The 26136-nt window shown below is 39.3% G+C and overlaps 1 protein-coding gene across 1 annotated transcript in view; it reads right to left on the bottom strand.

The window, feature by feature from the left end:
- LOC134858108 (cadherin-18) overlaps positions 1–22509 on the bottom strand; it is a 134944-nt gene extending 112435 nt beyond the window's left edge. The window contains exon 1 of the mRNA XM_063873992.1: positions 22428–22509. The gene's annotated coding sequence lies outside the window, so the exon portion shown is untranslated. The remainder of the gene's footprint in view (positions 1–22427) is intronic.
- Positions 22510–26136: the final 3627 nt, after the last annotated feature.

The raw sequence follows: 26136 nt of genomic DNA, 5'->3' as shown, positions 1-26136 counted from the left end.
CCTTAACCTTGGCTGACCTGAAGGTGAGGTTGTCTCTTGGGGTCAGAAATTGTCACTTTAGTTAGGAATGAAATCCAGACTATTGGGAAAAAGCATTCTGAGAAAAACTCGGTCATCCTACTATCAATCTGAAATGTACAAAGCAGAAAAGACTGAAATAAGACATGAGCAATGTGTGTATAGTACTATTGTTTTCAAATACTAGAATGTGCTAAGTTTTTCTCGCAAGCTAATATGAGCAGACTGGGCTTTTTCAGAAGCAGGGCTTTAAAAGACAGATAGAGAATACAGGTAAATTCAAAAAGACAAAATGGACAGTGTTTTATAAACAGGACAGTATGAACCTTGAAATGAGCAACACGTGTCCCGTTTTAGTTTACACACACACTTGGAGAACTGAGCCAATTGGTTTGCTTCGTGTCTGTATTATCAGACAGGTCCAAGCCACCAAAAGGGACAGTTACGATTTTGGGGAGTTCTTTCATTTGCTCTCTTGCATGTGTGTGACGTGAGAATATTAACATTACTTTGAAATGTATGTCAATTCTGAAGCCAAAAGCAAGCACAGAGTTAGCCTAGTTCAGCTTAGCTTAGATTAAAAGGAAACAACGAGACCTGCTCTGTCTGATAAAAGACTTGTCTATTCTGTATTGATATAATCAATCATAACATGTAATAATCACTTAATGATTGGGCCTTACTAAATACTAATGACACTTGCTAACATAAGATGTGCGTCAATAGTTTGTTGCCATGGCACCTACTACAATATAGAATCAGCATAATTCTAATGACACCCATTTTCACCCAATTAGGAGTGGATTATTTCTTGGTGTAAAAATATTTCATGGATTGTTTCCTCTCGTCTGAATCAAGTCATCATGCAGAATGATTCCCTCTCGAGATCTACTCCATTCTCTATAAAGCAAAAGGGGGCTCATGTTCGGCGGCAGTACAGTCTGCCCTCATTTGTGTTGAAAGGTGTAAGGATGCAGTGTGAGAGTGAGTAAGAGGGCACGGGGAAAGGGGAGAATTAACTGTGTTATTATGTTATTACTAGTCCCTTATCAGTATTATTATGCAAGTGCAAGCTGCAATGTTTTGGTGGCCTTTAACTCTGCCTGCATATCTGATTAGACGGGTTACTGCTGCAGAGGAATGGAAGTCTGAAAAGTGTTCAGCATTGCCCCTTCTCTTCCAGCAACATCACTCACGTTTAGGTAATATTTCAATATCTATCATCCATGCTACATTTCAAATCTCTCCAATCAGCCACTCCTGTAATTCGTGAACTTTATTCATGCATGCTCATTGGCAAGGCGCGTTCCGTGATACAGTTTAGTATCACAGTCCGGTGATCAGGAATCACAGTCAGTATTGCTTACACACAGACGAGCCCACGGGCTGTTTAACAGGGTACAAAGTTACGCATGGTCACTACATTTCATTAAACAAGACAAGGTCAGCAGCCTGGGCAAAGGGATCTGTTTTACTGGCATTCGAGGAACGCTGCGCCGCTAAACGGCAGTTGACCTTGTTGTTGTACGCTGACAGACAGGGGCTCCCATTCCCACCACACCGCTCCACTGAGGGAGGGGGGGATACGCTGCTTAGCCACGATAGGGGATGAGCTCCCACTGTGCATGCATAATGTCATGGTTTTGACGCTTGATTACAATATTATTATTATTACCTCCACTCCACTGTGTTTTCGTCAGTGGAGCCCTAAGCAGCCAAATGGCCATGTCAAGGGTCTGAGCCTGGGCGGCTAACACAGACAATTATGGAAGGTTATGTGTTAGGTCAGGCTTTTAATAGTGTCACAACAGCTCTGAGGATTGTGTCGAACCTGCAGTGGGAGAACTTCGAAAGTGCATCATCTAAGATTCAAAAGCTCTCAGATACTGATCATCAAAAGATAAAACACTTTAAATGTTTACCTCTGAAAAGCAGGTCATCTTTTCTGTCCTGTTTGTTGTCTTTGTGAGTGGGAATGAGAATTCAGTAAAATGTGAGAAGACTTTAATGGATAAAAGTTGCCTTTGACAGAAACTGAATTTGCAGTTTTAAATGACACATGCACTTTAAGCACACCATTTAACAAAACCATCTCCATTAAGCGTTCACTTAGATTTTACTAAACTAACCTTTAAGGGCAACATAGATGTACAGTCCGAAAACAAACTGGAATAAAGTAGGGGAGGTTTTAATATTCACAGTTCCAGTCAAACTGTGTGTAAGGGTTAGGGCTAGGGTTGGAAGTCAAGTGGATATTGTTTGATCATCAAATGATCATTACTCTCTTCTAGTATTCAAGCTCTCACAAGCTCTCTTTGAGGTTTCTTTTAATTAATCCAAACCACAGCCTTGTGTTATCTACCATATTGTTTTGTTCTTCCCACTCTTCCTCTTTGCCACTAGCATTAGCTTTACAGTTCATAAAGCCTGACTCCTCTTCTCATTTCAGAACAGAGCAAGTGAGCAAGCATTACTTCTGGGTCATGCGAGAGGATTAATAACCTTATTACTCATGTTGGACGTGCGTAAAATAGAGGGCTGACCTTCTTTTAACCTGTCTTCAGCAATAGATTGAGGGTGTCCATTAATTGAATATAAAGGAGCTTGGATGTACTGCAGGCTCTTGCGTTTACCTTGCAGTAAATGTTATCCCCAGTTAGTAAAAGGAATATACTTGCTTTTTGTGTTGGCACCATCTCATTTATGTTCCCTAAGTACAAGTTGAGTACGGAGCTTATGATGATGAAAGGCATGGAATCCTCTCAGAGTGGAGTTTAACCTGCACCATCACGACTTCCATTGAGAGGGAAGAATCCCACTTCATTATATATTTATGAGTCCCGCTTTGACAATATACAGTAATTACTGGCATAATATAGGATCTCAGGCCAGCTGATATCCATCCATGTTGACTCATTAAAGTCATAGAAGTTTGAACAACATAATAACTCTAAATATAGTCTAATGGTGGGATATGTGACCATATGCACATACTGGCTTGTACCCCACGATTAAGTGGAATTCTCTCCAAACGCCAGGTTTTCTTCCTCTCTCTAAAATGTTATGGTCACTCCCCTAAACTGTTTTCCCCTCTTTCAGCAGAGGTTGTATTTTATCCACAAGAGAGCCATTATTTAGCATCTCCATCTCTGCTGTCCTCCCCACAGCTCTCCCGACTCACAGCCACTCTCCTTTGTCATTCTAATCTTTTCCTCTGGCGTTACTACTTTGTTTTGACCTCCAGCCTGTGTGCGTGACCGTGTGTGTCTGTGTAAGTGCATACACGTTTGATTTGTAGAATTTTCTCTATGGTTGTCGGTTAAAGCCATTCGGTGAGGCAGGACAGGAGAAGGAAGCAGAATTGGTATTCCTTTTCATGGCTCTTTCCTTTTCCTTGTTTCCATAAACAGTGTGGGTTTTTCAATACATGCTTGTACACTGTGGTAAACATGCAACCAGATAGAAAAGCTTGTTGTACTAACTTGTAGGGATTTTGGAAAAATAATTCAATACTGCAAGACATTTTAATTCATTTAGTTTGTGTCATTATGGGTGTAAGGTAATGTTGTATTTGGGCGTTATCATTCTTTGCTCCGCCCCTGCTCAGGTGCACGTAATCTGCTCCTGGTTCAGCCCCTCCTGGCATTGCCACGCCCCTCTTGGCTTCACCAATCCTGTTCCTGATCTTCACTAATGGCCAATATAAAAGGAAGGCTGGAGGAGAAGGATGTCTCCCTGTCCCTCTTTGGCTAAGCTGTCAGACCCTGCAGCACTCTATTATCCAAAGTTAAAGATTTTACTCTTTATTTTTCTCCCCACGTGTATTTGTTGTTTCTGTGAAACATGGATGATCTGAAAGTCCAGTTTTTGCCGCTTTAATTATTATTTCAGTTTATGCATATGCCTTATAGTTTAATCAAGGGGAGTTCTGGGTCCTACTTTCCCTGGTGTGGCTGGACTTCTTCTATCTTTTTATTGTCATTGGCCAGTCCAGTAGACTAGTTTGATAAAGATGAAATAAAATGTTGGTATACATAAGACATCATTTTTGGAAACTCTCCAGTTTGGGGTGTCAAATATTCTAAACCTGCGCTGTGGCCGTTACACGCCCAAAACTAAAAACTATCCACTCCAAGAAAAAGGTAATCCAGTTCAGGAAACCGACTCAATTTTGTACAGAGCCAGTCCTTTCAAATGTTCACTGAACTTGAACACATTTTCTGTTCCAAACTGTTTTTATGCATCAAGTAAAGTACTGTAAAAAAAAGACAAAGCTGGATATATTTAGCCCATAAAGTAAAATCTATCAAGTCTAAAGACACAATGAAAACAGTGCAACTGCCCACAGGATCTTGTCAAGAGAAAACAGGAAGAGAAATCCAAAACAGTTCCACCCCCACTGCTTATGATTGACAACTGACAATATGGAAACTAAAGTGTAAAAGCACCACAGCACAAAGAGGAAGTTACAGCCAGCACGAGTTCCTGCCGATCATCACTTCATCATGCGCAACAGTACGTAATGTAACACGTTGTCATCCAAATCACAGGAACACCCACCATCTTCTGCTGTGTCCACCAGCCAGCCACATAATTGCCGTCAATATTTCACGAACACTCGACAGTAGGTCATGACCTGATGCAGCTCAGGGAAGAAAAATCAAAATCTCTCAGCTCTGACAGATCATAAATCAGCTGCTACAATCCATCACGGTAAAAGGTGAGACCCCGAAGGAAAGTTTCTGACAGGGATTTGACTTATCGTTGTTTCCACGGCAGCTTGTTGAGTTTGAGCTATTAGGAAGAGGCCGCTTTTTTATTCAGGTCAAAAGTATTCCGTATTTTGATGACATCTGGTGCAAAGTCACTACAGTGTGTCTCGATTGGCATTCGGTAGGATCAGGGAAATGACCCAGAGACTTATGATGTACTCTGCATTTCAACACCTTTTTTTCTTCTGTTTATTCCAACTTTTACCAATGCCCTACAAGGACAGATGATGATTTTTGACAAACCCTGGTATGCAACTTGTCAACAGTGAAATCGACATTATGATATGGCTGCAATCGATATCAACATGTTTGCAGATGACCCAAACGTATTGACTATAAATGCTTCTCCCATCTCTCATTTTTTTTCCAAATCGATGAGCATTAAAACGATCCTATATCATGCTCTTGGGAAATTTTCACGCAAGAAATTGTATTCCGGCAGAAAAGTGTAGGCAAGTGCATGGATGTTGGCCGATAAGACAGTCTGCGTTCAAGCCTTACATTTTTTTCTTGTTGACACTTTTTAGGTCTTTTCAAGATTCTCCTACGCAGAGTTGGAATATATAAAATATCATTGCATGGTTTAGAATTTAGAATGAACTTCATAGTAACTAAGCTACATTGCCAAAACCATGAACAAAATCACACAACGGTATCCAAATATGGCGAATGTATAGTTTTGGCCATAAATGATACATAATATATGCACAACTGCATAGAATCAATGTGGTTGATGGTTGTGGTACATCATTGATTTGGACTTGACAACACCATGCACATTAGGATAACTGATGACTGGTCTTGATGTTTGGTTGTGTAAGCAAAGGCATCGACTCAAAATCAAAACAAATGCACGTTTCAGCTGTCTATATTTACAACAGCAATGTATAAATGCAATGCACTCCGGAACTTTAGAGGTGCTAAATCGCAACGATACAGAAACCTACAACATGTTTACCACACATTCACACAAGGGACTAAGTGTAATTGAATGCACAGTATACTAACATTGTATACAAAGCAACATATCGTCTTTATACTCAAGTCATGCTGTGTTTTTTCAGATTTTAAGCCGTTGGGAAATACAGGTACTGGCAGACGGTGCAATGAATCAACCAACAGAGCCATTCTTCATGCAGATGAAAATGCTTTTGTCCCTGCTTATGCCTTTTTTCTTTTTCCTCCCACTAGTCCATGTGTTTTCTACTCCCTCAATCATTCGCTATGTGCATAATGTATATTATTGATTGTTGCCCGTTGGCTGGTTTAATTTTTAAAGCTGCATCGGTTGCTAAGGCTGCAAAAGCAACTCTTTCCTGCAGGTTGTTGTTATGTTTTTGTTTAAAATGATGGGATATCTTCTGCTGTCAGAGAAGATAATTGTTCACCATTCATGTTGATTGTCAACATTGTGTGGTTGGAGATTTACAACTACAGGTACACACTTTAGACTAAGGCTGAATGTAATGAGAACAGTGTATGTAAAACAAAGATCATGAATCATTCTGTTAATGTTATGTTCTTGTCCTTATGGCGACTGAGATTGCCTATTAGGAGCAGAGGTTTGCACATAGGGGGAAAATCAATGGCATTGAAAATCACAGTGGGTGTTCACTAATGCCTGTGCCACCACAGGGTGAAGCATATACCGTGACACTCTATAGTTTCAAGAAAAACAGGTGAAAAAGCAAAGTTGCAAAATTCAGAGTCCGAGCGAAGGACTCATTTAATGCAGGATGGCCATGGAGATCAGCCCTGGAGGCTTTTCACATAAAAAGCACGGCAACTCAATAGAATCTTTCATTACACTCAATGCCGGGTAAATTGCCACATTCTTCCACCTCCACATACTGTACCTATTTAGTATGAAGTTATAGAGTGGTGCAGGGATGGCGTATTCTTTTAGGTCGACCCTGAACTTAGCATCGCAAGGGCTCCCTCGACAAAAGGCAACAGGATTTGTCCGCTGGATTTTGAACTAGGGCGGAAAGTAATGTGTGACAAGATACTTAGAAGTTTTCTTTACAGGAATACACTTCACATATGAACACCACTTTGAATAGTTTGGAAGTGTAAATGCAATGATTAGAAGTAACATTAGGCTATAAAGGAACTACATGAAAGTCACCACTGCTAAATAAAGGCGGCTAATATTTGGAGTTTATAGTCTCATTTACACACTTGTTAGAAACTGCTGTTTTTACGGTACATGAACGTGTCAGACATTCACAAGTGGTGTATTAACTGACAAATGTATGTCTTTAAAAAGCCCTCCATATATGCATTGGGAATTTACCATCCCAACCTGCTTTACTTTTGTTATGACCTCCATTTGTTTTCCTTAATTTAATTTCAAGATCAGATTTCAATCATATACCTGATTTGCATTAATGGTGTTCTTCATGTTTTGGAAGCTTGTTTAAGGTTCAATTCATAGGAGAAGTACTGAATCATATGAAATTGGCTTTATGTCAAATCAGAATGGTTGCAGAAGAGGGACGGCCGTACATTTTATGAAGTAATTTCCTTCCTTCCTTTCCCTGCTCCTTATTAAAAACAAACCAAAAAGAGATCAGGGCCAGGTAAGGTGAACTGAGAGAAACTGAGAAGGAAAAAGGAAATATAATTTTCTGAATTGCTGCTGAAAAAAAACCAGACAGATTGAATCGTACTACTCCAACATTTTTAGCTGCTGCAGTCTGTATTTTCCACAAACACAATGCACATTAACCTCTTCAGATTTGTGCAGTAACACACCTTTTCTTTATAAAATGCAATGTCTGTTTTTTTTCTTTTCATTTCCTGTGCAAGCCTGCAGTGAGATGGTGATCTGCAAAACTCCAGACTCCTGCGAGGCCACTAAATGTGAATCCAAATAAAAGAGATTTGAACATAGTGAAATAAAAAAACTCTTTCTGCCTCAGAGTGCAGGAAATCATATACTGCGCTGCTTTTCCACGCCTCTAATGTTCAAGTGCAGCATGAATCATAGAAAAACTAAACGCGTTGCATTTTATTCATGATGATTGCATTCCAAGATGGAAAATGTTTCCTATCCGATACATTATACTGTCACATCAAGAGCCTGCAATTACACAAAACCCTCGTTATGTTATGGATGAACTATTTCAATATCATTTATTTATACACAAAAGTTAATTTGTTGGTAGCATGCCTTTTATTGAAGACCTGTAATTATCCAGTACTAGTGTTTGAGTTCTAATTATTTTTAACACCAATTCAAAGATTTCTCCCGTATCAAGGTAAATGATAATCCATTGAAACACATTCATTGAACAGATTTGTAAGGGAGCTCCTCAAAAGCGATTACATTTTTGTTTAAAGGGGCCCTATGATGCCGCTTTCCCTTTCCTGTAGCGTGTTGTATTGGTTTTTGAGCATGCAAATGGTCAGCAAAGGTCAGTTTCTCTCACACACACTACCCCCTGCTGCCTGAAACACCTCAATTGGACTCTGTTGTTTACTTCTGTAGCATAGTGACATCACTATGTAACACTTGCACGTTTGTTGGCTAGCTCTCCAACACATTGTATGTGCTAGACTAAGGGGTGGGACTTCTTTAGAAGATTGAACAACCAAAACAAAGCTGTCCAGCTAACCAATCAGAGCAGACTGGGCTCTGGTTTCAGACGGGGTGAAAAGAGGTGCTGCAGCACAGGCAGTATGAGAAACATAAAGAGCTTTTTGAACATTAAAGCTGGAGACATGTCACAGTAGAGGCATAACAAACTAATTCACCTGAAAATTAGCATATTAGGCCCCCTTTAAGCTCCATTTCCACAACTCAAATATGTTTTAAAATAATTTCAAAAGCTGCTGGAAGCTCATCTACTCTTTATCCTTATTGGACAATTCTCAATCTGGTCCCGCCATATCATATTTGTTTCAAGGCAGATCTATTTTGTCAATTCAAGGAAACATCAGATGTATTTAGACTCAATGCAGTGAGAGTGGTTGAAGATGGAGCATTGAATGATTTCCTCCATGTAGGATTACAACTAGCGAGAGAAAGCCAAGGGCAAGACTTCTGATATCTTTTATATCCGCATTACAATAAAACATATTGCATTGCTCTTTAATACTTGACTGTTGATATTTTTCTAAAGAAGAGGTCAAGTCCAGGGGAAATAGAAAGAAACATGCATTCGTTGTTTGACATGCTTAAGTGTTTTCTTGCACGTGGAAGTCGAGTCATGGCGAACCACAGGATAAAAGTGAGCATTATTTTAAAACCAGCGCCATAACCATACATAATATTGATTTATTTCCAAGTATTATGTACGCTGCAATGATAGAGAATTGCTGTTTAGTGAACTGTTATGCTCATTTAAATGTATTGCATATTTATCAGGACACAGCTGGAAAGTATCTACAGTGCTGAGCTAGTTTTTACTGGTTATATTGAGACTGTTTAACATTTCCTCAAACAAAAAGTAAAGTCTGTTTTTCTTTCCGTAAAGACAATGAATACAAGTATGTGGTGCTTACATCTGAGATTAGTTGAATAGGAACAGGTTTGTTCTTTATTAAATGCTGAACTCATTAGTGAGTTAAAACATTGCCATCAGGCCTTCATTTAATTTGACCTCAGTTATCTTGATGGTCAAAACATGAGTCTGAGTTTCAGCTTTTAACAAGGTATAATCCCCTCAAAATAAATCACAAAAATGTGTTTTTAAGCATATTAACTCATAGAATGATGCCACAGGCACTTTAGCAAAGCACTCCTGATGGACTTTATTTACATGGTTGAACACTTGCAGGCAGACTTTTGCAGATTTGAGGAGGCTGTCCCATCAGGAATGAAGCGCAGGCAGCTGCAGTAAATACAACACTGAAAGCTTTCACTTACACTTCTAACCCCCCCCAGTCTGTTGGGTGTTCAGGGGGAAAAAAACCTCTGCTGGAGGAAATGAACGGTGTTATGCTTTCAGCGAGACAGTGACTCAAAGAACAACTGGGTTGTTACTACACTGCTACGTCGGAACAAAAAGGAGGGTTGCCATCTCCAAAGACTGGAATCATCATCATAAATTCAATGGAAAATATGTCGACCTGAACAGAAGTGCTGCAACACTACCGTCTGTGGGATAAACAAAGTAATGGGGCTAATAATCAAATGATAAGGAATACATTTAGACCATTCCCAAAATACAAGATCTGGAATCCTTAGTTCCCAGTCTGTTCAGGACCTCAAGCAACATTTTGACTGCAAATAATTTGATTTCTGTGTTTGAATAACCTAACAATAACCAGGCCTTGAGATGTATTTAGTTTTTTACTGTAACCAGCTTAAAATCTGTTGTATCTACTTGTCCATCAGATTAAACTCTTGCCATCCGAACACACTATCCTAAAACACACTCCGTATTTAACAGTTGATGGATTGATGCAACCATAAAAAAGATGGGTCTTGGGATTGAATATAGCTTTAATAAAGAGTTGGAACACGTGTGGATTTAGGTAACTCATGGGTAGTATCAGGGTAAAACAAGGAGCAGTGCTAACTAATGAAATGACAAGGAATAAACAACTCATTTAGACATATGGGAAGATCTAAAAACGTTAGGCTCTGTGAACCAGGGTCCTCCCTCAAACATACTCAATATGTATTTCCACTTTGAATCATTGATCTAGTTGGACAGGAACATTTAGTTGTTTTGTTTGAAGAGATACTTTATTTGACATTGGCTCTTCACAGCTGAGGAGTGAGCGCCTTTTTAGATCACTCATCATCTTATGTCTGAAAACACCCAACACCGTTTGTTTTGTTTTTGCTTTACTGGGGATTGGACTGACATCAGGCTGAACACTTAATGACAGAATTTCCATTTTTGAGGTGAACCAGATCCTTTTAAACAACTCTGCAACATCTGCCGGAGCTGAATGAATGAATGCATCGATTGTTTAGAGGAAAATCAATCCGCCATCGTTCTGCTTTAAGGTGACACGAGGAGAAATCTTTGCTCTGCTTCGGTCTCCTTCAGCTCCTGACAACAGGTAGCACAGTGGAGGGGACAATACACTGTCAGATCTCAATGAAAGTACAGACAGATATCAGTTAAAATAAGGAACATTGTTGCTGCTACCGAGCTAAACAAAGGATGCTGGGACTGAATGATCAAAAGATATGGCTCTTTCCCAATCGATTACCTGTTGAAGAAGCAATGTGCCACACTATGCTCAATAAAGTGTCACAATACTGTTGTACTTTGACACTCTGGCTCTTCAAGGAATAGCTCAACTACGTGACAATTTGTGCATCAATAACTAACCTAGTGTTAAACCAATACAAATGGTTTCATTTGCGTGGATCTATGGTGAACAACAAACAAGAAACAGAGACAATTCTTGATGAATTCAAGTAAACGAGGGCTGCTTTAAATTACTGCTACATCACTATATACCACATTTCAATCTGATCAGATCCAACATTTGATGTTACAATTAAAACTTGAAATGATCAAGGAACTTGCAACTGAAAGAAGTTTAGGACTCAATTCAGGAAGTTAAGGGTGACAGAAGCAGAGTAATTGACTTCCAAATGGTCATTCCATGGATGAATTATTCCTTATAATGTATTTACAGAGCCCTTCCAAAACATGTGATGGTTTTATTCATGGGAATGATTGTTGACTTTAACCCGACAGCAGGCGTCATTTCCATCCAGCACTGCTGCGGTTATGTAGAACACGTTAAGTCTTTACATATCATTATGCTGTTGACTGAGATGTCTTTTTCAAGCCAGCTTTTAATGTTTCCGAGCACATTTTTTGGAATGGAGAATATGTCATGCTTTAACCCAGCCAGGACTCTACAGTTTTATTAGCGCAGGATGCTGTGAGAGCAAATGAGGCTCGCCGACAGTTTTTAAAATGCCAAATATCTGCCTGGCAGCGACGACAAGTTCCTATCCTGAGGGACATTTTTCATGGCAGGCTCGCAGCCATCTGTGAATAGGCGATCAGCTTATTTATTTATTTTTTAATTAGGGCCCCTCTCCATGTTCTCAGCCAGCACTTTTTCAACTGTCCAAGCCAAGGCTACTAATATAGCTCCAATGCAACCACGACACAGTACGTGCCATTATGTAGAGACAGCAACACAGTATGCACACTCATTGAAACACATGCAAAGGCAGCTTTTGTGTCCTAATGTGTCTAATTAATTGTCTTACTTGTTGGACGCTACAAATGGGAAAAATACCCTCATCGTTTTCGCAGTTCTCAAGGACTTATGGTAAGCAGTGCTATTGCATAACAGCTGTAATCAATCCTAAAAAAATATTTTATATATACACCTAGTTTAAAATCCAGATGTTTACTTATCCGCCAAATCTGTTTCAGCAAAAGCTTCATGCTGCTAAAATAAGTATATATAATTATCTGATATTCATTTTTATATTTCAAGTTACTTTTTAATCATCTGCAGTAGACAGATGACAGGAAATAAGCATTTGGTATTCATCTGGATTTTTCACTATAATATCGTACATATTTTACAATTGACTCGTTAATGTTGATGAGACAAAGGAGAACAATAATTGAAATGTGTTTTTTTGCTTTTGTTGTATGTTTTGAATAAGCAACATTATAGCTCTTGCTTGTTTGATTTATAAGTACAATAAGCAAATGTTGGTTTTCAGAATGACACCATTTCCACAACCTTAGTGTACATACTTTACAAAGCGTCAACACTTTACATTGTATCCCCCAGATGTGCCAAGTGTCGTTTCATGCACAAATAAAATCAACCAAGCTACGAGCAAGTCACAGTCTTTAAGAGTTTACTTAACAGAACGTATGTGCAGATAACTGGACACTTTGCACACCATCATTATCATCCAGTGAAGTTATGAGTCTTGATGTATGAATACACAAGGTCCTATGGTGAATAATTGATTATGCAACACACATGACTTGCAGGTGTATTTGTCTCCACAGCTAGGAATGTAGATCTCTACTTTAAAAAGGAGGGTCAAAAAGTCATTACTATGGTAATGCATGCGCAGGCCAGAGGCAAGGAGGCTACAATTGATCTTGAAATTGACATGCTGTCACCACCACTGGTCCCCACTCCAATGAGATAAACAAATGCGCCGCCTAAAAAAAGAATAATCAATTCTGTATTGTCAAGCCCCGAAAGTTGGTAAAATGATTATTTTCCATGAAGTTATCAGATTGAAAGCAAGTACCCTGGGGAAAATGCTGGGGCAATTCAAACTACAGTGAGGTCTCATATTCATGAGTTTATAAACAAATCAGTAAATCACCTTGGTAGTTAAACATGTTTCAATAACTATCATTTGTTTTAATTCTGTCTGAGGTCAATCATGGAGGTGTATATCAAAGCAGAAAGCAATGACTCAAATTCCTCTTTGTTCCATGAATGCTAATCATAATTTGTCTCTAATGTGTCTGTAATTCAAGCTGTTTCAAGGTTGATGATGGAGACTGTAAATACATTCTAAATTAAGAGTTAAATAGATCGTCACTCTTGCATAAGAATTAAAAACAACGTTTAGTGTTTTTGCCTTGCTGGCTTGCTGCATCAGGCATAACATGAACACTGGAATATAAGCACATATCTGTTGTCCAGGTTTTTTGGCTTTGACGGTTTGAATACAGAAAAGCTTAAATGTTTTATTGATAAGAGCTTTATATTTTTTGATGCTTGGCTGTCGGTGACATCAGCCATCTGAGAGAAAAACTGAATTGAATATACGGACACCATATTACAATCATTTGTGCAATGTGTGCAGTCAGATCCATATGTCAAAAGAATGACTGTAGGGATTATCAAAACACATATTTGTTTTAGACATTTTGTTCTGCAACTTAAGGAGCAAACATTTGTTGAAGCATTTCTCATTAAGCCCTAACCTTAGTGTGCAGTGTGGAGGTCAGCGACGGCCCCATTGATGGTTCACGCTGTGCTGATTTAATCCCTGCATCAGACACGCTGAATTTTAACTCTCGTTGCAACCAAGTTGCATCATGTTTAGGAATAATGTGAGGTCATCGCTGTGGATTTGATTAGGTATCAGTTACGGTACCCCTACATTTGCATTATACATTTTAAGAATGAAGGCAATGCAATTAAACCAAGTCTAATAAGCTTGAATTTCTCATCACCAAAAAGCAACTCGGAAACGTCCAAGAACCAAGCATGTGTGGGAGAACGGATGACAATGAAAGATGCGATCCTCTGGACCTTGGATATTTCCTTGAGCAATCACCAGGGTTGAACCATGCATGCATAAATATTGTATGATATAAATATGTGGCATAAAGCACATTCTCATTTGGTAGAGGACAGCATGAAATGAGCACAGCCGGAAATTGCAAATAAGTAAGAGGAATAAATTTCCCCACAATGAAAGGATTACTTGGTGGATACACAATAGGATTCTACTGAGGGATGCGGAAAAGTCTGACTGCTCAAGTTAATGAAAAGAAGTTTTCTGCTGTGAGTAAGACTTTCATTTGAAGCAGTGCTTTTAAAAACGTGGCATAAGCTTCCTAAAACGTTGAGACTTTCACTGAGATTGTTGCATCTCTAAAACAAGTGACATTGTGCACAGTTAATAATACAACCACTGTCTATTTGACACGGTCATCTTGTTTCACTAGCTATTTTAATTTAATTTTCACTTCTTGGCTTTATCAAATGTGTGCACGAATGTAACACACCCACAAGAATTCACTGACAAGTCTTTAGCAATGCATTAGATCACATCTTGAAATATTCAAATGTAATTTTGTTTTGATTGAGGGCTTCACCTTGATGGAACTTAATCAGAAATGACTGACTCGGGTCAAAACCTGCCACCTTCAGTCATTTCAGATGTCTGGGCTTTTGACTCATTTATTGCCCATGACATGTTCAATTAAGGCACCTCGCAGCATGGGTTCATTAAAGTTCATTCTATGGCTTTGAGGTAAATCAACAGGGATAGTGTCAAAGGGCTTTACCATAATCCAGTATGCCCACATATGACTAACACAATGGGTAGTGCTTTATGAGAAATATTTAGGGTGCTCAAAGACTTGAGGGGGCAATCATTGAACTGCGAAATGATTCAAATTGACAAAGACCCTCAGTCTCAGAGTGCTCACGTACATCCTGAGTCCCGAACCCCAGTGTGCTTCAGGTTGGAAATGACTTGGGTTTTTAATTATTTCAGAAAGGGACTATCATTTCTTTGCATATATTTAACAAAAAACAGTCAATCAAAGTGCATTATCTGCATAAACTAGCTTAATTTGTTAGACATGCTTAATTAGCATTCATATAACACTCAGTATTAGGAGACACTACCTCTCAAAGGCAGTGTTCCTGAGATAATACTTAATCATAACTACTCTAACCTTGACTTTCACGTTCATGTCTGTAACGGACATTTCGTCTGACTCACAGACCGCTATTAATGATGCCATTTTATGTCCAAATAATTAAAGCGCGGGTCATCAGATTCCTTTTTCCTACCCAGGTCCCCGAAGCTCAGAAGAATAATTTCAGGGCGGGGAGATGCATTATCAGCACTGAGGGCACTGCCATTGATTTATTATGTTTTATCAAGATTTCAATTGGAAAGAGGCCATAAAGCTTTCAGCTGGCCCGTACTTATTAAAGCAAACTCTTTTCCATTATTTTACCAGTAGGAATAATACTTTCAGTTTCAAAGTCATATTATACAAGCTTAAATATGAGTTTCATAGATTATTAATTCAACAGAGTGTAATGGTTTGTCTTATGTATTATTGTTCCTGTCAAGAGGTTTATTGCCTCATTAAGGCAAAATACCACTTAAAGGGCTTCTCCAGTGGATGCTGCTCTTTCTTCTTTTTGTTATTCAAGGGTGGATTTAGCTTTAAAGAAAGAGGGCTTTTCTTAGTCTTCAAAACACATTGGATTAGTGTGTGTGCTGTTTAATTTATATGATTAATGCTTCATTGGAAACATACAAATGATAGCCTGCCAGAAAGGCTGTCATACATGTGCCAAATACCTTCACTCCCAGTACTAGAAGCAGAATATACTATTAATCTTCTATGATTTACAGAATGTTCCCTCAAAACTGAAATTGATCATTGGTAAATGATGAAAAGCACAAATAATACCACGACAACAAGGCTTATTATTGTACATCAGTAGTTGGTGTGATTCATTGAACACCTAATTGACAGAGACATAAACTAGACCTATATTTCCTTATAACCACACAGATACAGATGTAGAAACTGGGCCTGAATGTTCAGCACCACGGGTAGCTACTACATTAAATCTGGACCTGATGATTGCAGCACCTTGGATAGAGACAGGCAGAGAAACTGGGTCTAACATAAACACTAACTGTAACCAAACTGGGTCTGTGTGTTTCAGCACCATGGACAGAGACACTAAAATAACTGGGTCTGCATGTTTCAGCACCATGGACAGAGACACTGTAAAATAACTGGGTCTGCATGTTTCAGTACCATGGACATAGACACTGTAAAATAACTGGGTCTGCATGTTTCAGCACCATGGACAGAGACACTGTAAAATAACTGGGTCTGCGTGTTTCAGCACCATGGACAGAGACGTGTAGTAAAACTGGGCCTGAATGGTTTGCGAAATTGATTGGTTTTTTGAATTATATTTACTATCTGTACATAAAGATTTACATTTATACTACAATGAAAGAGGCCTGTTTTCACTTACAACAAAACTTCAGTGTTCTGATTAGTTTACCATTGATTATGCTGGCAGAGATCCTGCAAAGATGGATCAAACTGAGGAAATATATATTGTCTAAAAATATCTGGATGTTTGAAACCATATGGCCCAGCCACATGCAACATGAAACAATACAAACCACGGGAGAGGAGAAGTGATGATAACTCCCTAATCACACACACTAATACTGCAAACAAGAGGGAGGGGGTCTCAATTCCTGACATGCTGACATTTCAGATACACAATCACACATGGCTTTACAACAGCATGTTATTTTTCTGACAGAAGATCATAAAATAAATTGATGGTTGTCCTAAAAATCTTTATGATGCCATAAAAATACTTAGATGTTCATAGATGCTATAATCAGCATGTTGCCTCAGAAGATCGCTGACGTGATCACACTATGATGGGATTAGAGACAGAGAAGCTATAACAAGAGACTCTCAGTTCATGCTCCATGTAGTATTGTAAAACACACACTGTGGGACAGATGGAGCAGAGGTTCCTGTACATTAGAGACACATGCTCACCTTTAACCACACCAGCATGCTCAACAATACAAAACCTGTTCAAATGTACTCGTATGCAGAAGTCAATGATGTGTTGGCTGTATTTAAAGAGGGTGATGGTTTTGCTTGAAACCCATGAATGATTACGTATCAGTACTTAATGCAAAGGAATGACTTTGTAAGTGATGTACTTAATGGAAGATTGTGTGAATGAGCAGTTATATCCTGTGGAATTATGTAGTGTTAGTAGGGACAGATTTCTCTGCCATGTACCCTGACAAAACCTCTCATACATTATATTTATACATTATACCGACCAGTGGTTTGGACTTGATTCATATAGTTGGACTCAAGCCAGGCTCAATTTAAAGATACAATAAGTCGACAAAATCACCAACTACTCGCAACTGGACTTGAATTTTAACACATAACACATTCGGCCATTGGCGTGGCATTTTACCTACACTGATTTACTGTATGGTTTTTATGAGCCCCAAGAAAAACAAATGCCTTCCCACATCATCAGTTTAAACACAATGTGGCTCCAAAGAATGAGTCCGTGGAGCAGAATGGACTCAAAATTAAACACCCCAACACTATAATATTTATTCATCTGGGGAATGTTTGCTGAGATTGCATTCTTGTTTCAGTATTGCCTTGCTCCACAAGAACACATACTGTACTTCTAAACTCTTTAATAAAAAGCACAGTCTTACACATTACAGTGTACAGTGCTTGAGGCCACCGAGTGGCTCCACCATGGCACTTTGGGGACACATACCTTGCACAAAAGCATTTGATATATCTCTCCCAGTGTGCAAGATTTAAGACAGAAACCCCTTACCTCTAATCTGTTAACATCCCACCATCTGATGATACTGTTGAAATGTTTTGCTGGCATTATTTAAATGTTTATTTCTTTAAGTAGCGATAAATAGAAGAAAAACCGCAGGCCTCAATGAGTATTTGGCACGGGAAGCAGTGCATGCATGGTGGAAACAAACCTGATTGCCCCAGTGGCTCTGCAGCATGTAAAGCCAACACTGCTGTAGTCAATAGAGAAATGGCTGAGCCTGCACAGAAGTGACTGGCTTATTCTTTTCAAAAGGATGGAGACTGATGTCCCTCGAAGATGGTCAGCCTCTCCCCGAGTGTGTCCTAACCAGCAATGATCCCCGTCCCCACAGGTACAGTGTAATGGGCCAGTGATAGAATCCTCTTTGTCCAACCTGCCAACCATGAGACGATACAAGAGTTGGCAGTGACTGATATTTTTCTCCAAGTTTACCCAGGTCGTTCTCACAATCAGCATATGTGCTCACTAAGTAGTGATGCTACGGCACTCTTGACAGGATTGCCCTTCTGAAAGCACAACCATCTTGCAACTGTGCAATTTCTATGCCATCAAAAACTCCAGAAACACCATCCTCTAGGAAATGGCCCAGTCAGCTGAAACACCGCTCCACATGAAACCACAGAGGCAGTTCACCTTCTGTGATGTGTTGACATAAACACCAGCAAGAAAATAATTTGCCATTCTGCTCAAAGAAGCAAGTATTGCATTTCCACTTATGCTACACATGAAACCCATGACACAACACCAAAGAAACAATGTATAGGAGCATTATTAAAGTGCACTTTTTTGAATTTCTATCAGCAGGAATGTAAACAGCAAACATAAACTATGCTAGATCATGGTCGACATCTTTGACATTAAAAGCATGAGAATCAGAAAAACCTAAATTGGTCCACAGCGGGAACATTTGCAGCAAAAGGATAAGAATAGACTAACATATTGAACAAAGAGGCAAGCACAACTACTATTGTTAATAAAATGCCAAAACATTAATCTGGCATTTTAGCTGGCATCTATAGAGCCAGGCCTCTGCCTTTAGAGATATAATTGTTGTTTGTCTAGATGCATTTATGTGCATATGCATCAAGTTAAAGATGTAATGGCACGACTGACATATTTAAAGGTCTTAAAGATGCAATAAGTTGACATTTTCGGGTCCCGTGGCATGAAAATGACCATGATATATCTGCAGGGTTTGATAAGGTTGTTGATCACCGCCAGTGAGTCGGCTGCTAGCGAGCCAGGAAGTGAGATTTCTCACTTTCCAAACTCCCTGCCTTTCACTGTGGGAACAACCTCAGCTGCTCTCATATTCTCTTCTCCGTGATGGATGATGGTGTGAGAAAGAAACGTTGCTCCCTAGCCAAAAAATCAAAGGGAAGAATTTAAGAGTATTTAGCATTCGATATATTCCCTCTTCACTAGATGTTTCTGTTATCCACTATAATTAATGTGGCTTTAATATTTAATTCAGGTGTATCTCCCCATACTCTGTGTGACAGCAGTTGATGTTATCATTGATAGAAGAAGCCAACTAAAAGCATGACTTGGTGCCTGTTTGAAGAACCATGCTCACTTGAATGTGTGTTTTCCTCGGTTCATTATGACCCAGGACACATTCTCTTGGTTTAATGAGTAGGTAATTCAGAGTGTCAACAACAAGCTGGTTGATATTTATCAAAAACAAAGGGCCAAATAAGTCTTCAAGGGAAATGTCACAGGGAGCTGTAACCTTTTAGAGGGTCTAACCTTTGAGGCTCGGTGGCATGATATAGAGTGGTTTGGGGGAGGTGGAGTACTGAGTAATAATGAGGGCGGCCTTAGTGTTTGTGACTGAAATTAACTTTAGGTTAATGATCAGAGTTTGATTCATGACAAACACAAAACATACAGATAGAATGGGGCGGTCAGTAAGTGCATGGTATTAATCTTGTGGTTTTGTCAATTAAACACTTGGGGCTTCTCTGAGATTCAGATCAGGTATGCGAGGGGATTTTAGAAGTCCTACAACCTCAGAGCCGCTCTTGTTGATTTGCTTTCAAAAATCAGTATAACTATTAGCCGGTTTTGCGCTCAAACACCCACGAGCACACTTTGCAGGATTTACATTTATCATGCACTCCAGAGGCCAATATTTACTTCAACATAGACGTCCACGACTCCTATCCCAACAGATGATGGTAAACACTTTATTAATGATATGTTAGGTCTTCCTCACACTCCTGTCTGTGAGCTGTAGCTTTGCCTGCATGATGAAGCATCTCGCCCCGGGTTTAAGTCATAAAAGTGAAGCTGCTGGTCCAGAAAACCACATTTTCTAAGTAAGTAATCATAACCATTAATCATGCTGGCACACTTCTCCTTCCCATTGGCCAAAAAGAATAGGTCATGGCTAAGGACTGTACCTCCACACTGGCAGTGAATATGCATCCCCTTCCACACACTCAAGGCCATTTAGGCTGATTTGTCGCGGCAGTGCTGTGGAATTACCTGGGTTTTGGTTGTCAAAGATACAAAATAAGGATAAAGTGGGAATGTAAAGTGGAGGCTTTCCTAGCTCTCTAACACTGTTATGAAATCGTCAGTTTTAATGGCTATAATTTGAGATACTCACTGGATATAAACTAGGAAGGTGAGAAAAAACTGGCGTTATGTAAAATCCAAGCTGCTCAATTGTTTCATTTGGCACACGTTTATATACATCACTCAGAGAGTTGTTACAGTATATTATTATAGTAAGCATATCAAAACATATAACCTGTCAGATTAAGAATGAAACTAAATCATGTTTAGAGCTGGCTGGGAGAATGGCATTCACGTCATGCCATTTTTCGGGCTTTTGGAAGGTAATATAGTTGGGTTTTCCTGGGACATGGTTGCATTAATGTTGGGATGACATGGAGGTATTGTATCCTCACAAAAACATCTACAATAAATCTTGAATGAAGGGAAATTCAAAAAGCTTCTTTTTTTTCTCAAGTGGAGAACAGGCATTTCAATTTTGACAATGCAGTGATTTGTTTTATGTCAGAATGGAGAAAAGAAGTCAGGCCACGCCATAAGATCAACATTCGATCCATGAGGACACAAGTTAAATTACCTAAGAAGAAAAGTGACAGTGTTCAGTAGAAATAGGGATCAGTGTTTGCATTGCAGCCTTTCAATTTCCATGTTCACAAATGCAGTTATTCCACACCTCTTTTTGGGAAGTGGCTCAGACTACGATTAAATTAGATCACACAAACTGTAACTGTTTTGTGTTTGCTGCGCTCTCATACATTCCGGAGCCAAACGAGTTGTGAAAAAGCCCTGTGGGTGTCTTTTTAATCTTCTAAAAGAGAGAACTGATAGCTGACAAGCCCAGATGCCGTCAAAATGTCGTCTATGACCCGATACCAAACTGCTGACAATATTGCTGACATACTGTGCTAGTACTGGATAATAACTTCCCTCACATGGAGAAAAGAAATCATGGAAGTAGCTATAACATTCAGGGCTAATTTAGAATTGGAGGCAATTTAAAGAGAAAGACTTTATCTCTCCGGTGCAGCATTTGAGATGTCAGTGGTGCACGTAAAATCACCTTATGCTGTCGAGGCCTATCATGACAGCTTTTATGTTTGTTGGACAGGGTTAAGTAGCAGATGCTCACCCTCTTCTTCCCCGTTTAGCACATTAAAAATAATGTCCTATCTTGAATGTTTTTTTTCTGAGTAATGTGTGGTTCATACATGATGTGCCTGTAAGTAGTCCTTTATTTTCCTGCAATGCTACAGTGATGCATAAAGTCCGCACACATACGGTATGTCCACGAGGATAAATGAAGTGAAGATGGATACCTGCCTCCTATTTTAGATGCATCTGCAGTTTATAGTTGTTCTCTATGATAAAATCCCTATTGAGCTGGACTATTTTAACTAGCATGAGGCACACGTTAAATCTACTTAAGTTTGAGTGCTGTCCCCACAGAGGACAGCAGCAGTCACACTCATTCTGTGAAGACATTCAAAACAAGCATTTATAGTTGAGCCCAATCTGTCAATGTCTGAGTGCTTCTTGTGAAATATTAATGAAATAAACACGCTTAGATCTAAATATTTACATCCTATTATGTCGACACAATTGAGAGGACGACGTGTGCCGACAAGTGCCACCCCCCCTAAATTTGCTTTATATTTATCCCAAATAGTTCGATGGTGATTTCTGCTGAAGAACGATGGGAAAACAGCTCCACCCCAGGCTTGATTGGAAAAGCATTAGCCTACAGCCGACAGTGACATACTGAAATTAATTTGAATCATAATGTTGCCGGCTTGAATCGCTGACTACTTGAGGACCTCAAATAAAATAGTTCTAGTCAGGAGATACAGTTAATTCCATTTACTGTCTAACACATGGTTTCTACAGTGAGAAACAAACAAAGCAAAACATTTGTTTCATAAAATAATAAACAGGTAGTAAATGAAGTAAATACACACAGGTTAAAGTATACATTTAAACAACCAAGCAAAAACAAAGTAAACTTACAGTCTCAGGGATGCATGTGGTTGCAGGACTGGAGAGGTCTGCTCTTACATAATCAGTTCACCTGAGTGTGTCCCGCCCACTCCTGCTGCCACTTTCCTAATCAGCAGCACTTGGTGACAGGAAGTTTGAATGTTCATTAGCCCTCTGGGGGGCAGTGTTTGGGAGAGCACAGGAAATTCACAACACATACACAGTGATTTTCCCTCAACCTGAAGTGTAAAGTATGCTTAATGCAGGTTTATATTTTATGTTGTGCCTCTCAATGCTTTAATGTTCAAAAAGCTCTTTATTTTTCTCATACTGCCTGTGCTGCAGCACCTCTTATCCCCCTCTGTCTGAAACCAGAGCCCAGTCGGCTCTGATTGGTCAGCTGGCCAGCTCTGTTGTGATTGGTCAACCGCTTAGTGATGTCCCGCCCCTTAGGCTGTCATCTACAACATGTTGGAGTGCTAGCCAAAAGAAGCACGAGTGTTACATAGTGATATATCAAGGCATTTCAGGCAGAGGAGAATGTGAGGGAATTAGGTGATTTTAGCCTTGCCATAATTTGCTTATTGACGCCTGTTTTTTAAAAAAAAAGCTTGACTGAGACATACAAAGTAAAGTGGCTAGAAATAAATCAATTAAGAATCAGAAAAGAGAATTACCCTCTAGAACTTAGAGATTAGTATCCAAGCAATATCTCATCACCTTCAGGTTATAGGAGGAGATTAGTATGGACTGGCTGAAGTGGGAGACATACAGCAGAAATGTTATTTACCCATTCAAACCATTGATTGAATAAACACTGAGAGAGAAGCCCCAGGTGGAAGGAACCAATAAGGATCAATTAAATCAGAACAGCCTGTATATATGAAAGGTTGATGTGTCTTTTGATCAAAATATAACAAAAGTTGCCACTAGTAATTCCTTATGTGTTGAGTGTGACTCAAAAGCAGGATAAAATAACCTTGTGTGATGATTATAACCTAAAAATAGAGGCAAACAGACGCATGAATCACTGAGGCTCAGCCGCTGAAGGTGTATTCAAAATGAAGGCAGCATCTCCGGTTTGCCTGTCATCGCTTTGTTACACTTCCCCTCACACATCTTCCTGTCTTTTTTATTTCCAGGTGACTAATGATGAAGAAATTCCATCAAAGGAATCATTTAAAGGGCACTTCCTGGGAGGATGCAGAGACGCTCCCCTGGGAGACAGCTTTTAAAAATCTTATAGCTGACAAAACTTCAAAGGTGGAGCACTTTGCAGGCTGCACTTCTATCACTTTTTTTGGGGGGGGCGGTTTGCATTGTAAAGGCTTCAATACATTCCCTCACCTTCTACTTTAAATGTATTTTCCAATTCCTTTTACTTTTAAACGTGTAATATTTAGAAAAATGAAAAGTAATTCACTTTATTTTGAGCAGTGCATACATAGGAATAAGTTGATTTGTTTATATCTATACTAAAGTAAAACACACACTTTTAAGCCAATTGAATTTTCGTATTTGAGGACCATTTAAACTTGTCTGTCAAATGAGCTTCTATTTGTGACCTGAGCGGAAGGGAAATAAAATAATCAACGTGATTTGAGCACACAGCTTTGCCACCATTCTGCTTATTGTATTCCAATGTCAGGTAGCAGCTGCGTAATCACATGTATCTGCTCCAGGCACTTTTAATCAACAGCTACTGTATATGGAAAGTGCAACAATAGAATCCTGTTAACTCGGAAACCAAGATGCAGACCAACCGTTGCTAATAGCCCAAAAACAAACAAACAACAGCAGCATTACGTTTAATATTAATGAATTACGCTTCAGCCTCAGTGTTGTATGATTTTGTTTTTGCATAATGAAATTTCCTGATCCTCTTGTGGCCTGGATATAATTGTGCATGGTCAAGATTACATCATTTATCAATGACTGATTAAACAAAGCACAATTGCACGTAAACTACAATTCACACACGTCAATGCCTCTGCAGATCTATTTTAAAACAGGTGTTATAATTAACTAAGGATCACTAGGGCTGATAGGATACATATTTATAAGTGACAGACCTTAGACCTTTTGCAACAACGTCACACCAGTTCCGCGTCTCTATTTGGTAAGAGCAGGGATATTTACAAACCACTATGGCATGTGAATGGTCTGCAAAAGCCAAAATCCCACACACTCCCCCCTCTGTCTGAAACTCCTTTGTGTACTTCCATAACATAGTGAAATGACTTTGTAACACTTACGCTTCGATTGGCTACCATTCCAACACATTGCACGTGATAGGCTTTGGGGCGAGACATCTCTGATCAGTTCACCAAACACAACAGAGCCTGCTAGGTAACCAGGTAACCAATCAGAGCAGACTGGGCTCTGGTTTCAGACAGAGGGTGAAAGAGGTGCTGCAGCACAGGCAGTCTGAGAAAAGTGCATTTTTATCGGAAGATGAAAGCAAACACAACAAACCCACAAAAGAGACATACAGTGTCTCAACATGAGAAGGTTGTCTCGGTTTTTGCTTCTCATATTTTACTTTTGACGGTGATATTATTCCTTTTTTAGCACGTTTGTTTCCTCATCCATCAGATATTAGCGACATATATTTATTCACACATCAGTCTGAAGCTCACCAACATCAGAGGTGCTAAAGCTAAAAATAACAAGGTGTGTAGTTACATCCAGGTGTCGCCATGTACTGTGGCTAAAAAAACCCAGAGGAAGTCATGTTTCTGTGGTGCGAAGTTAAAATAAGACCCAGCATCAAAAAGATGCAACTCGAGCTATGGTGTCAACCATGTTAGAGAAACTCTACAACATATTGAAGACAGAAAGACATCTCCTTACACTGACTGATTGACAAGTGATCTCGTTCATAAACAGTGCTCAAAGGACAGAAGCAAAAGCAGCTTGGCAAAAAAATATGTTCGCAAGAAGAAGAGAAATTCAGGCGAAAAATTGACCCTTTCAGAGAGGGTAAATACTTCATCAAAACATTCAAACCTGAGCCTTTAACAGAGCAGTTCACCGGCAGTGTGAGGCACAGTGAATGTAGGTACAAATATGAACATAAGTTAAAGAAATTAAAGCGTTTGATCATGTCCATAGAGAAAAACACTGAGCAGTGTAAAATGTGTTATGTAACCTGCTTTATCATGTGCTGTTTTACTCAGTCAATGAAAAAGATTTGAGTTGTGTTTTTCCTGCCTCACTGAATTGTGAAATTTTGACAGTATCGCCTCTGAATGAGCTTCTTTGAAATCCAGCTGTGTTGACAATCTTGCATCAGACTTCAGCTTCGGTGCACCTCAACACTCTCATGTAGCAGCACATCAGCAGCCAGTCTCACTGAGATATTACACACTCTCTGCTTCTCTTCCTTTCCCTTTTTCACACTCTTCATCACCCTGCTCAACACCTGCTGCATTATGAAACAAAAAACGTCAACACGGAAAAAATAACTTGAAGGTATGCCACAGAATATCAAATCAATGCACTTGCTTCTGGCCGGGTTTGCTCATCAATCACTGGCTTCATATTGCTCTGTGTGTTCAATGACAGGGACAGAGATTCCCTCCAAAATAAAAGCTCTTTCAACTTGAAGGCAGTAATCCTTGATGGCATGAAGTTTAAGACAAATTTCAGACAATATTATGTAACGTAGCACGCACAATCCACCTTAACTAGACCATTTAAATGTAAAAAAAAGAAGAAGCCCATGGAGACAATGCCT

Source organism: Eleginops maclovinus, chromosome 21 (genome assembly GCF_036324505.1).
Source record: "Eleginops maclovinus isolate JMC-PN-2008 ecotype Puerto Natales chromosome 21, JC_Emac_rtc_rv5, whole genome shotgun sequence".
Taxonomy (NCBI): domain Eukaryota; kingdom Metazoa; phylum Chordata; class Actinopteri; order Perciformes; family Eleginopidae; genus Eleginops; species Eleginops maclovinus.
This window is presented reverse-complemented; position numbering and strand designations above follow the sequence as displayed.